At 34.3% G+C, this 13,468-nt stretch overlaps 1 protein-coding gene across 5 annotated transcripts in view; it reads right to left on the bottom strand.

Moving 5' to 3' along the window:
• The window catches only part of FER (FER tyrosine kinase), a 382,557-nt gene that overhangs the window by 228,305 nt on the left and 140,784 nt on the right, over positions 1–13,468 (bottom strand). The window lies entirely within an intron of this gene.

The following is a 13,468-nucleotide window of genomic DNA, read 5'->3' as shown; positions in this document are numbered from 1 at the left end:
TGATTTGTTAAATTGCACATAATTTCAGGCTGAGACTGTTGGAAAGCACTTTACTATTAACTCTTCAAATACGTTTTCTACTCCCATCTCTCTCTCCATTTGATAGTACCCCATGGTGTCAAATACTCTGTTGTATTTTTCCCAATGTTTTCTTCTTGTTTCAGTTTGGATACTTTCTATCAACCTGTCTTACATCTCACTGATATTTTCTACATTCAGTCTATCTATTAACAAGTTGATCTAACATATTCCTCAGCTCTGAGAAATTTCCTCTATTTTTCATTTTTAGTGTTTCCATTTTTTGATACCATCCATATCTCTGCTGAAATTCCCCATCTTTTCACATACATTGTCCATCTTCTGCACTAGATATCTAAGCATTTTTGTAACAGTATATTAAAGACACTGTCTCATAATTCCAACACCTAGGCCATCTCTGAGTCTTGTGTTTTTCTTGGCTATGGGTCACATTTCTCATTTTTCAGTGTGTCATATCATCTTTGATTATATACCAGACAACTGATACAAAAGAGCAGTGGAGTCTGAATTCAATAATATTTACCTCAAGAAAGGAGCACACCACTCATTTTCCTGTCACACTGCTAGGTAGTTAATAAGTTGGGTTTGGCCTTTGCTGTAGTTTTAATTTGAATCAATTACCATTGACTTCAAACATTTTGAGAGTGATCAAGAGTTCCCCTTCAACTAGGAATGGATCTGAGCCCTGGTAAAATTCCAGCATTCTGCCTATGCTTTGAAGCTAACCCATCAGCTTTAGGAAATGTGGGAGATCTCCCATTTTTACAGCCTCTTTGGGGTGGAGGGCTTCTCTTTGCTCTCATGCCCTACTTTATGTACCTAAGAAGACAATTTATAGCCCTATACCCATTCTCTAGTCTTTAGAAGGCCCCATACTCTGTGAAGACCCAGGATTCGCTGCAGAGAATCAACTTGGAAAGAAGCTCTTACTCTTTAGTAGGTGAGAGTCCAGAGAGTTCAGTTCTCCTGCCTGGACAACCCCTCCCAACATACATATACACACCACCTTTTTGGTGTGGGGAGGATTTCATTTTTAATTTCTCTCCCAAGTCTACTTCTCTGATCGCCTGCTTCACTAAGTGAAAACACCTGAGTAAGAGCTGGTAGGTGGATAGTGCTTTGCTGTGGGTTGGGCTCCTCTGGATTCTAAGCTGTCATATCAGCCTACACACTGTAATAACAAATCTGTTAAAAACTTGGGATTCAATTGCTTATACAGCTCCACCAAGGATGGAAGTAGTCATGGTTCTATTTTTTTTCCCTATAAAAGACTTGTCACATTATGGACTTAGGTTCATTTAAAGCTAAGCTATAATAGGTTCATTTCTATCCTTAGCTCTCTGAAGAGCTTCTTAAAAACAATTATCTCATAGCTTATCTGCCTTATTTTGGTTGTTGGGTAGAAATGATGGTCTCTTGTGACTTTCCTTCCATATACAAACTGAATGAAGAATTCTTATGCACTTTATTAAGACAAGTAATCTATTAGTCATCATTTTATTTACCTTTGTTTATAAACCAAACACATGGTTTAAGGTATTCGCTACAACAGAAAGATCATTAATTTACCAAAAGATATAGTTTTGATTTTTAACTACCATTTTCTATGGCAGTCAGTTACCACACAGTTAAAAGCCACATTCCTTAGAAGATAATTTAAAAGGTTAAAGGCTAGATGTCTCAAAAATTTTGGTTTCTGTTATTTTGGGGTTGTTTATTTTCCTTTGTTGATTGTTTTATGGGGGGGATGGGAGGATAAGTTTTATTACTTTTATATCTGTTGCAAAGGACCTCATAAGGACACTATGAAGACTACTAAGTACATGCTTCATTTTTATAAATGTTTTAAGTTTCCAATTTTATCTAAAAAGTTTCCTGAATGGTTTTACTGTTTAGTATCCTCATACTGCACGTGCATCAATAATCCTCATCTGTTCAGAGCTCCTTTTGTTACTGGAACTAGTAATTGGGAATATTAGGAGTTTCAAAACCTTGGTCAACATTTTATTTATTAAAATGGAATCAGAAACTGCAGAACCTAAAAGAAAATCCTACAGTTTAATAATATAAAACGTAATTTTTAATAAAAGAATGTGGTGATTATAATATTATACTTCTATTATAAGCAAATAAAATCCAACCAGGATATATATTTTAGAAAGAAATCAGGCAGATAGTAAGTGCCTGTTCCACCTTCAGCCTCTCTGAGAGAAACTGCCACAATATGGGACAGTGGTACCACCTGCCTGAGAATGAAGTCAATACAACTAAAGATTGAGATAAGAAATGAAAACAGACAAATTGTTGATGACAATGTTTGAACTTCTAGATATATCGAGCTACCTGAATGGAAAAACTCTTTTTGAACTAATCTGAGTTGGGTGACTTATAGATCTAAAATAGTAGTCTTTCCTGTAATATCTATCAATAATTAACTATTTCTAATAAGCAATTTCAAATATCACAATTGTCACTAATAAAATAATACACCAATTTACATTTTTAGTTTTTGGATACATACTTACTTTTAATATGAAAATAAATATTTTAACACTGGAATACATTAATGTAGATAAAAATTCTTTGTAAAATAAACACTTAGGTTGTGATAATTACTCTCACTTATTCTGATTAATAATTTCAACATATAACACACAAATGCTCAACAAGTTTGCAAAAACCTTAATTTATGTAGTTATTAATATTAAATAGATGTTATACTTGAAAGGTTCAGTAGTCCCACAGATTTTTGAAATGCCCAGTTAAATTTAAACACATTTCTTTAATGCAATATGTCTCAGAACCCTAATAATGCCTTAGTACATGCATCTTTTCGGGGGGAGGAAATATTTTTCTGCAAAATACACTTCAGAAGACACTATCACAAAGCTTTCATTGTGTAGGGATAGCAAGGGAAACATTTTTGTGCACTCTATATCAGTCATGGCTATTTCTTGGATATGAAATAGCTTTAAATTCAAGCTCCCCTCTTATTGGCAATAATCTCCTATCCCATCAGTTTGTTTCGAATCACTTCTGCTATAATCACTTTTCAACCTCACTAGAACTCTCTAAGTCTAGGAGTCTCCTAATTTGTCCCAATCAATAACCTTCTCTTTTCTTTTCTTCCTCTTTATCTAACTTAGATGTCATGATACATCATTTCGACGACATTCTTGCCAATATCCTGAACTCCCTTCCTAGCCTATCTTAGATGCAAGATCCAACCCTGTATGGATCCCACTATCTGTACTCTCTGAATCTATACCCAAGCAACTCACCACTGATAGACAGTGTCACATGATTTCTAACTTCAGATAGGCCCTAAATATCTGAGCCAACTCACTTCCTATTCTCCTGCTGTCATTGTCAACCATTTCAAACCTTTCCTACTTTTCTTGCATCTAAAACCACCTTCTTCTACACCCTTCAGTTTCTTTAGAAATAATCTACAAGGCAGGAACCCCTTCACCATGCCTTTCCAAAGCTATAGATTCACAACTTCTCTACCCATTATAACCTCCTTCTCCCTTTTGAAACATGAAGTAAATCTCTTCTAAGAATTACTGCTTTACTTATACTTTGGATCTCATCCCCTCTTGACCTCCCAAGAATCCTCTACCTTACAATAACCTAACAGATCTCTCTTTCTGTGAACTATGCCTTCTCAACTGGTTCTTTCCAATCAGCTCATCAGCTTTTACATATATGTAAGTTGCTCCCCTAGGGAGGAAAAAAAAAGGAGGGAAGAGAGAAAGGGAGAGAAAGAAGAAAGAAAAGGAGGGATGAATCTTTCCCTTCACCACATATCCTGCTCCAGCTGTTCCTTGCTCTTTACAGACAAAATTCCTAAAAGAATTATATATCTATGCTCACTGTCTCCATTTTCTCTCTTCCCACTCATTCCTCAACCTGCTCCCATTTGGCTTTCACCCTGTACCACCACCAAAGCAGCTGCTCTTAGAAAACCAACAGATTCCATTATACCAATCTAACAGAGGTATTTCTCACTTATCTTACTTGAATCTCTCAGCAGAATTCCACTCTGTTGACCATGTACACCTACATGTAACATTTATTCCTCTGCCCCATCTATTCCTCTGCTTCCATCTCCTCCAATCTCTCAGACAACACGCTCTCAGTTTCCCTAGCAGGTTCACACTCCTCTACCAGGCCATTAAATGGTAGTGTGCTTTTAGGCTCTACTAGTTCCAGGTTTCTTCTTTTCTCACTCTGTACTTTCTTTATAGGTAATCACTTACATGTTTCAACTTCAAACACCACCTAAAACCAAGTCCACTCACAAATTTAAATTTCCATGCACACTTTTCCATTCAGCTCCAAACCTGTATATTGAAACATCTATGTGACTTCTGTGCTTGGAGATCACAAAGGCAGATAAAAGTAACATAATTACTACTGAAGTCATAATTCCAAAAGCTGGCCTTTTATTGGAGTTTCCCATTTCAGTGAATGGTACTAATCATTCTTTTATAAAAGCCAGATAGATATCTGGGAGCCCAAGCACACATTGACAATACAGTGTAAGCTCCAAGAGAGCAGGGGGATTTACTGTTTGTTTGTTTTTTTTAATTCAAATTAAACATTAAATAAATGCTACACATTAGTAAGGAATTTAAGCAAGACAGTGGCTATTAGACATCATTTAAGTAATAAACAAAAGAGAGTGTATTTACTTGCACTATTGTTTTGTGCTAAAGAACCTCAAAGGACACTTAAGAAAGAAACAAAAATAATTTACTCAAATTTAACCAAAGCCATTCCAATTACAGGTAACGTTTGAACTCATATTGGTGTTAGAAATCTGTAGTTGTCCTTATTTAAATTTGAGGAAATTATCAAAAACGACAAGAGAATAGCATCTTGGGAGTTATTTCTCTTGCATTTTTCAAAAAGACTGATTTTTCCAATTATTTTTGAAACTACCTTATAAATAGCTCAAACTATTGGAACAGAGAACATCTTATGTACTAAAAACAGGTTCTAATATGTATCTAGAAATAAAAATGTATTATTAATCAGACTTCCCCAATTAAAGAAACTTATAAACACTACCTCCCTCTGGGGCTTCATTTTTATCAATATAAATAGAAGTTAGAAATCTCAGATCCAGGCCTCTATTTCTATGTAATAGGCTCTAATCTGCTTAAGTTAATAAAGCACCAATTGAGTGTACTGGATATTTTCAGAAGTTCATTAACTATTTTGTTAATAGGCAATAATCATAGTAGAACCAATAAGAAATGCAAAACATATGAAACCACTGGCCTAGAGCAGTCAATGTATCCGAGTATCAGACTTGTTTCTAGGAAGATCTTTGATTAGGTGTCATCATCCAAACCACTATTTATCATCTAAAAATTAAGAATGAGTACTCACCAAATAACCATATCAAAGATTTTACAAAATTATTAAAGATACTTAATGGCCAATATTACTTAAAATGTTATTTTTTATATTAAGAAGAATTAAAAATCAACAAAATGCTGGGCATCAGTCACTCATTTAATGTATTAGGATCATTTAATGTATTAAATACATTAAATAATCATAATCATTTAATATATTAAATGGGTTCCCTTAAAAAAAAAAAAGTTTGAATATTGACAATTTAAATATTCCCTAAATCCCTTTGCTCTCACTGAATTCCCCAGGAATTTTCCAAATAGCCTTGGCCAGGACTCTGTGAGCCCCAGAAATACTAAGTGATGTGCTAAATGTCTGTTGGTCAGGCAGCTGAAATTTAAACAGCTTTGAAACCAAATTTTTGCTCTTAATCATTGTGCTATTTTGTCTACCTTGAATAGTTTTTCCCAGACCCTGACCTCACATTTCCCAAGTACTCTTTCCCAAACCACTCAAAAACAAATATTGTTTAAAGATTGGTCAGTAAATGTCTACTTAATTGCTCTAATGATACAAGAAATAGAAGACTTTCTGGGCTCATAATATAGATGTAGACACTTGATTCAAACCTAGGCTCTAGTCTTAGCTTTGACTCTAACTCTTGAGTTGGACCATAAACAAAATATCTGAGCTTCTGGCAAAACAAAATTATTTTATGTTATCTTCCAGTCATGAAATGTTATGATTCATAGAGTAGATACTCAGAAAATACTTGAAAGGGCAGAAGAACTAGCTTCTCTCAAAGTTAAGGATCTCACCCACAACCAATGCTTTAGTTTTTGAGAACTTTCTTGATAAAAGAGGAGACAGACACAAACTATAGTGTATTGGATGGCTACCCCCCAAAAGAGATGTCCACCAAGAAGCTGTGAATGTGACCTTATTTGAAAAAATGATTTTTGCAGAGGTAATTAAGTTAAAGATCTCAAAAAGAGATCATCCAGGATTATCTATGTGGGCCCTAAATCCAATGACAAGTTTCCACATGAGAAGACTTAGAAGAGTAGACAATACAGAAGAGAAGGCAATGTGAAGGAGGAGACAGGGACAGAAGCGACGTATCCACAAGTCAAGGAACACCAAGAATCTCCAGCAGCCACCATAAGCATGGATAGAGGCATGGAATGATTCTCAATGAGAGCCTCCAGGAACCAGCCCTGCTAACATGTTGATTTTAGATTTCTGGTTTCCCAAACTGTGAGAGAAAAAATTTCTGTTGTTTAAAGCCACCAAATTTGTGGTAGTTTGTTGACAGTCCTGGACAACTAATACACAGCTGACAAAGAATCACTGTATATTTACTTTGTAAAGTAATCATCAGCCACCCAAAATGTCCACAAAAAGAAAATAACCCTTGTAAAAAATCTATGAATCAGGACAACTGGTCAAAACTTGCATTATTTTCATAAATTCTATATAATAAAATTAAAATATGCATATATGCATTTTTAATCTTTCATTTCCCATACAGATTTTTAGAACCCTATCTGTGACTAAAGTGAACACCTTGCCCCAAAACCACTGTTAGAAATATAGCTGTAGTCCCAAAGATAGCTTTTCTCAGCAGGAGCTCGGACGATTCCAAGAAACCAAACAGCAACATTTACAGCTCACCAGTGGCAAAGTCACTGGATTTTCTTCCTCTGGCGTTTCACACACCCACAGTGCAGTGTGTGGAAAACTGACTTTCTAATTTGTTTTGCTAGCTTCTATTTTCACTTTAATTAGCACACACGTTTTGAAGTTTCTTCCCATATTTTGGGGTCCAATATTATTTTTGGTAATAAATTATCAGCAAAGAAAGGTAATTAAAAAGCAACCAACTCCCAAGACTAAAATAAGTTGGTCACTATATGTTTATACAGACAGGGCATTACTAAAAAGATTAACATTAAAAATAAGTGTAAAAATTACTGGACCATAATTTTTATTCTATCATTTTTTTTCCACAAAGAAGTCACATAACAAAACTGTTTTACATATAATCGGTGGTAGGAAAAACCTTCTACGTTAAAGCTTCTCTACTTCAAATTTTTCCTTTCATAATAACAAGGAAATGAAAGTCAAAGGGGATAAAATGACTTGCCCAAGACACACATGACAAACCTAACTCTTGGCTTACTCTGCCTTCTACTGTATCATATTCCCTAGACTACATCCACAAAGGAAAGTCAACAAAATGCTGGGCATCAGTCACTCATTTAATGTATTAGGATCATTTAATGTATTAAATACATTAAATAATCATAATAATTTAATATATTAAATACATTAATGTATTTAATGTATTAGGAGGATGGTGGGGGTGCTCTACTTCTTATACTTCAAAAAATTATTACATTCCAATTTATAACATTATATATAAACTATGCTTCACTTACACCTAAAAATGATGTTCTATTTTTAATACATCTCAAGAATAGAAATGGAAATAGACCAATGAAACTTAATCAAAAATGATTATAAAACTGAGGGATGTTGTTAATATGAAGATACACACAAACATACACAACCATTTTTTGGCCTAGAATGATGAAAGTGGAAGTCAGATATGACTAAAAACCATGAAATATTAATGATAGTTAAAATAATCTCAGTTTTTTTGGGGGGGAGGGGTGGCAAGGGCAATATATGTAACCTTAACTATATTTGTACCCCCATAATATGATGAAATAAAAAGAATTTTTTAAAAATAAATAATCTCAGTGTTTTTTATTAAAGATAAAACACTAGGATAGAGGAGAAGCCTGTGAATATAAACACAGAAAGTTTGGATCCACATTTTAGAAATGCTTCATTCAGTGACTTATAAATACATTAAATCTCACAGTAGTTCAGTAACACATTGATATGATTTGGAGGTTTGGCCCTCCAAATCTCATGTTGAAATTCAATCCCCAGTTTTGGAGGTGGGGCATGTAGGGAGAAATTTGGGTCATGGGGGTGGATCCCTCAGGTGTGGCTTGGTGTTCTGTGATAATGAGTGCTGGTTGGCAACACCTCTTCCTTCTCTTTTTTCTACTCTTGCCACGTGACATGCCTGCTTCCCCTTTGCCTTCCACCTTCACTGGAGGCTCCCCGAAGCTCTCACAAGAAGCAGGTGCTGGCGCAATGCTTCTTTGTACAGCCTGCAGAACCATGAGCTAAATAAACCTCTTTTCTTTATAAAGTACCTGTCTCAGGTGTTTTCTTTACAGCAACACAAAATGGACTAATACAGACAACAAATGATTTTTTAACTGTATCATCAAATATATGAAACAACGCAGAGTAATATCACTATTGCTAAAGTGTCAAGGGCTATATCAAAAATAATAGCCATAATATACCACATGAAGTCTCTGTTGAAAAAAGAATATCGACCTGCTTAGAAAATAGCTCTAACAGTGAAAGGTGTTAACATTTATTGAGCACTAAGTATGTGCCAAGCATCATTACCCTGTACACACATTGTTCTGTACATTTTAATCATTTACAAAACTACATACTAGGTCCTGTCTTTATCCTGATTTTATAGATTAGAAAGCCAAAGCTTAGGGGTGGTTAAATAACTTTTCAAGGACAATAATAACAATTCTTACTCAGAATACTAACTCTTACAATCAAGCCTATAATGTAGTTTAAACCAATCATTTATTTTCTTTGCTACACAAATAGGACAGTTACAAGATTATTTATAAAATAAAAAGGTTAATATCTAGAATTTTAAAAAATCAGTTTCACTGCTTAAGACTTATACTCAGATTCAAAACAATTATCCATAAATTCTCTTGAGGAGATAAAGATACAAAAAATGAAATTGCTTATTATTACACCCGGTGTGGTGGCTCACACCTATAAGGACAACATTCTGGGAGGCCAAGGCAGGAGGACTACTTGAGGTCAGGAGATTGAGAGCAGCCTGAGCAAGAGAGAGACTCCATCTCTACTAAAAACAGAAAAAATTAGCCAGGCCTGGTGGTGAGCACCTCTACTTGAGCCCAGGAGTTTGAGGTTGCAGTGAGCTAAGATGATGCTACTCTGCACTCTAGCTGGGGACACAGAATGAGACTCTGTCTCAAAAAAAAAAAAAAAAAAAAAAAAAAAAAAGCTGATTATTATAATAGATATCTTAAAACCTAAGTAGAAATTCAGAATTTTTAAAATAATAACTTACCTTGGAAATAAATGACACTAATGAAATGCCTCACTTAGCTATATCTTTAGAGATTATCTTCATAAAACAAATGATATAGTTCTGTCTTCCTGAACAGTTCAAAATGACCATATTATCAGTTGACCTTCTTTTGATGAGTCAAGGCTGTAAGACTCTACTTTGTAATTACTTCTATCAGTATTTTGTATCTTTTTTCCCCAATATTTTAAAGTATTTTTAACTTTGAGATGAGATCACATTCCTGGAGGAATTTCTTAATCAACAAGCCCTTTTATTCTATTACTATTCCTCTCATTCATAGAAGGTCCATCATTAATAAGTTATGAGAGTCTTTTTTTTTGAGATAGAGTCTTGCTTTGTTGCCCAGGCTAGAGTGAGTGCCGTGGCGTCAGCCTAGCTCACAGCAACCTCAAACTCCTGGGCTCAAGCAATCCTTCTGCCTCAGCCTCCCAAGTAGTGGGGAGGCTGCAGGCATGCACCACCACGCCTGGCTAATTTTTTCTATATATATTAGTTGGCCAATTAATTTCTTTCTATTTATAGTAGAGACGGAGTCTTGATCTTGCTCAGGCTGGTTTCGAACTCCTGACCTCGAGCAATCCACCTGCCTCGGCCTCCCAGAGTGCTAGGATTACAGGCATGAGCCATCTTGCCTGGCTGAGAGTCTTCATTTCTTGATGGCCAGCCACTTTTGGTGACTTCGCCTTTAGTTAAAAAAAGAAAAGAAAAAAATCACCTTTTTTATAAGCCGAATTCCTTATGATGTTTATGTACCTTATTTTTGTTAAATAAAAAGGAAAAGCCAATCATACTATAGGTGAATAATGTAATAAATAAAACATACAAAGAATAATTTCTGGAATTCTAGTAAATAATATCTCTAGATTCCAGCTGGCAACATCTGGAGCTGACAGGAATTGACTTGCAAGATGTAGCTTCATCTGATACAATATTTATACTTAGTTCTGTTATCACTTAAAGTGGATTAGCAATACCATTCTGGAACAAACCAATCTATTTCTGTGTATTTCTTTAATTAAAAAATTTTGGGGGCAAAGAGAAGCCTTAAGACAGCCAATGCTCTCTTGCTACCACAAACAAAACAAAACAGTTTGTTTTTACTAATTACTACAGGATATATACCTTTATAAAATTAGGAATATAGAAACAGTTAACCTGCTATAATTGAGTAAAGAGGCTAAAAACCATTTCATGCCTTTCTCTTTCCCCAGCTCCCTCAGGGCCACTAAAGTCTATACATTGGGGTGGATTTTCATCATTGTGCAATTTTCTCATATGTCTACAGATATATGTATTAATCATAATAAAGTTAATACAAAATATTTTGCTATGGATTTAACATAGAAAAACATAATAATAAGTAAACTAAAGACCCCAGTGATGATTTGACTAAAAGATTAGATATAGCGCCTAAGATATTCAACTATCATCTATCATTTCAGTTTATTTTACAACTTTGACCACACTTTCTACTGCTTCTTACTCTCTCTCACCCTATTAAGAACAAAAACAGTTTACATACACACACACACATACATATATATACATACACACACACACACACACACACACACAAATACTTCAAGGGAGATGCTAAACAAAAATTATAACATTCAAAGCTAGAATAAATCTTTTGTTAGAAACTGAGCATCTAAAACAATAATCTAAAATTAGATAATTATAAAGGACGATCTGAAATACATATAATTATCTTGTCTTCTCTGAGCACATCTAATAGCCCTTAAAATCAATTCCTTACAATATTTGTTTTTATTCTTATGAAAGAGTTAAGTTCTATAATAAATTTCTCATTAACTCATTAACTATTTTCATAAATACTATTATCAAATCACCAAACACTGAAATATGTACACAACTTTTAAAACATTTTGTGACGTGGCTGCCCATCAGCAGGGGTAATTAAGTCTTCCTATGAATTCAACCAGAAACTAGGGAGTTAGAGGCAGAGAAACTACTGTGCCTTCAAAATAGAGATATTTACAAAGACAAGATGTAGTAGACATATTTTTAAATATTGAAATCCACCATAATGTCTAAGTGATGCACTAAAATTATTCTACCTTCATAAACTAGTGCCACAACAAACTTCTGTATTTGGGAGCAAGCACCTTCTAAAACGTGCAAATAAACAAACAGCAACAATGAAACTAGAAATACTATGCTGAGTCGTATTTTCTATGTTCACCAAAATTTTACTTACTCTTTCAATCAAGATTGTTTCCAGCTATATGTGGCAGAAATTTGTCTACATACAATTAACCTATACAATTAAAGTTTTATATTTCTCACAAAATAAGAAATTTGTAAAGTAAGCAATCCAGAGCTGGTGCCAGTTACTCAAGAGAAACAAGAAGAGCCTAACAGCTTTCTTTTCCCTTTATTAGAAAATTCTCTTGACCTAATTTGCTGACCAGCTACCAGCCCTCGGTCAATACTAATTTTAGATCAATAAATGCAGAAACTAAGGTTTTGGATGAGTCTTTTACATGAATGCTAAAGTCATCCCAAATTATCTAAGGGTAGAAAAAGAGAGAGCCAGTGATCTAGAAAACACATGCATTAATGAATGAAGAGGCATGAACAGAATTTTGTAATAGTTCATCAATAAGGAGGAATAGAATGCAGTAAAACCAAATTCCTTAAGCCTTAAAAAGAGACTTTCATGAGGGTGAAGGTATAATAAAGACAGCACAAAGAACCACTTCTAAACATTGAGTTATATAGGATACAGGAAAATGAGCAATCTTTTCTCAAAAAGGAAGTTTGTTCGCCAGAAGATTTCAGATAATATTTCAGAATTTTCAGTAAAAATTTTTGCTTCCCTCACCTATGAGAACAGGTGATATGAGAATAGGTAAGGGAAGTGAAAGCCCAATAACAAATGGATCTGTCATCTATAATACAGTATCAATATGACATACTACCTGAAGGAGAAAGCAGATGGCCAGCAAGAGCAGCATGGGGGGGCTACAGCTCACCAGAAGAAAACTAGGCCTAGACTGGTCCCATTTCCAAGAGAATCCAAGTTCCTGGTAAAAGGTACAACTTCTGTCTAAAATTAGCTCTTGTGAGTCAGTATGCATCTCATGGTGATAAGGCTTCACTGGAAACAATCATAAAATAAAACTAGAGAATAAAAACCAAAGAAGTCAGAGCATCTCTACTAAAAAATGAGGATAAATTTGACTATGAGAATACAAAATCCTTCTATGATCAATTCAGGTGTGAAAACATCACATAAGCTATTAAGTAGGACTCGGAATACGGATGCCTGTGATTATAAATATGAGTGAAAGTAGTAACATCTTAGTGAGTAGACTGACAATGATAAAAGTTTAAATGTATAGTTATAGATCTATTGTAAGTTACTAAATTAAACCATAAAAATTGATCATAAAATCAGTATTAAACTGAACATAGGTATTGAATAATTGATGATAATGACTGTTAATATGTAACTATATAGTTTAATACTGATTTTATGATCAGAAGTCCATTTTCCTTTGGTGACAAATTAAAAATAATGTTAAATTGATTTCACCAGCCAGTATAGAAACTGAAATGTTAGAAAACAGAAATCTTAATACCACCACAGATTTTAAACTGCCCCATGTTTCTCCTCAAATATTCACAAAACTACATTGTTTTTTAACCTTCCATATATTGGAAGATTAGAAAGGACATATTTTTCTAAAATATCTGAGAAGTGAATAAAGAAAACAAATGAAATAAAATAAAGATGGAAAAAAAGCCACTTTCTTTTTTTTAAAATGGCTTTGGCTCGGCATTTGACAGTATTGTTCA

This window comes from Microcebus murinus, chromosome 11, assembly GCF_040939455.1.
Source record: "Microcebus murinus isolate Inina chromosome 11, M.murinus_Inina_mat1.0, whole genome shotgun sequence".
In the NCBI taxonomy this organism is placed as follows: domain Eukaryota; kingdom Metazoa; phylum Chordata; class Mammalia; order Primates; family Cheirogaleidae; genus Microcebus; species Microcebus murinus.
The sequence above is the reverse complement of the archived record's forward strand: the minus strand, read 5'-3'. Positions and strand labels throughout refer to the sequence as shown.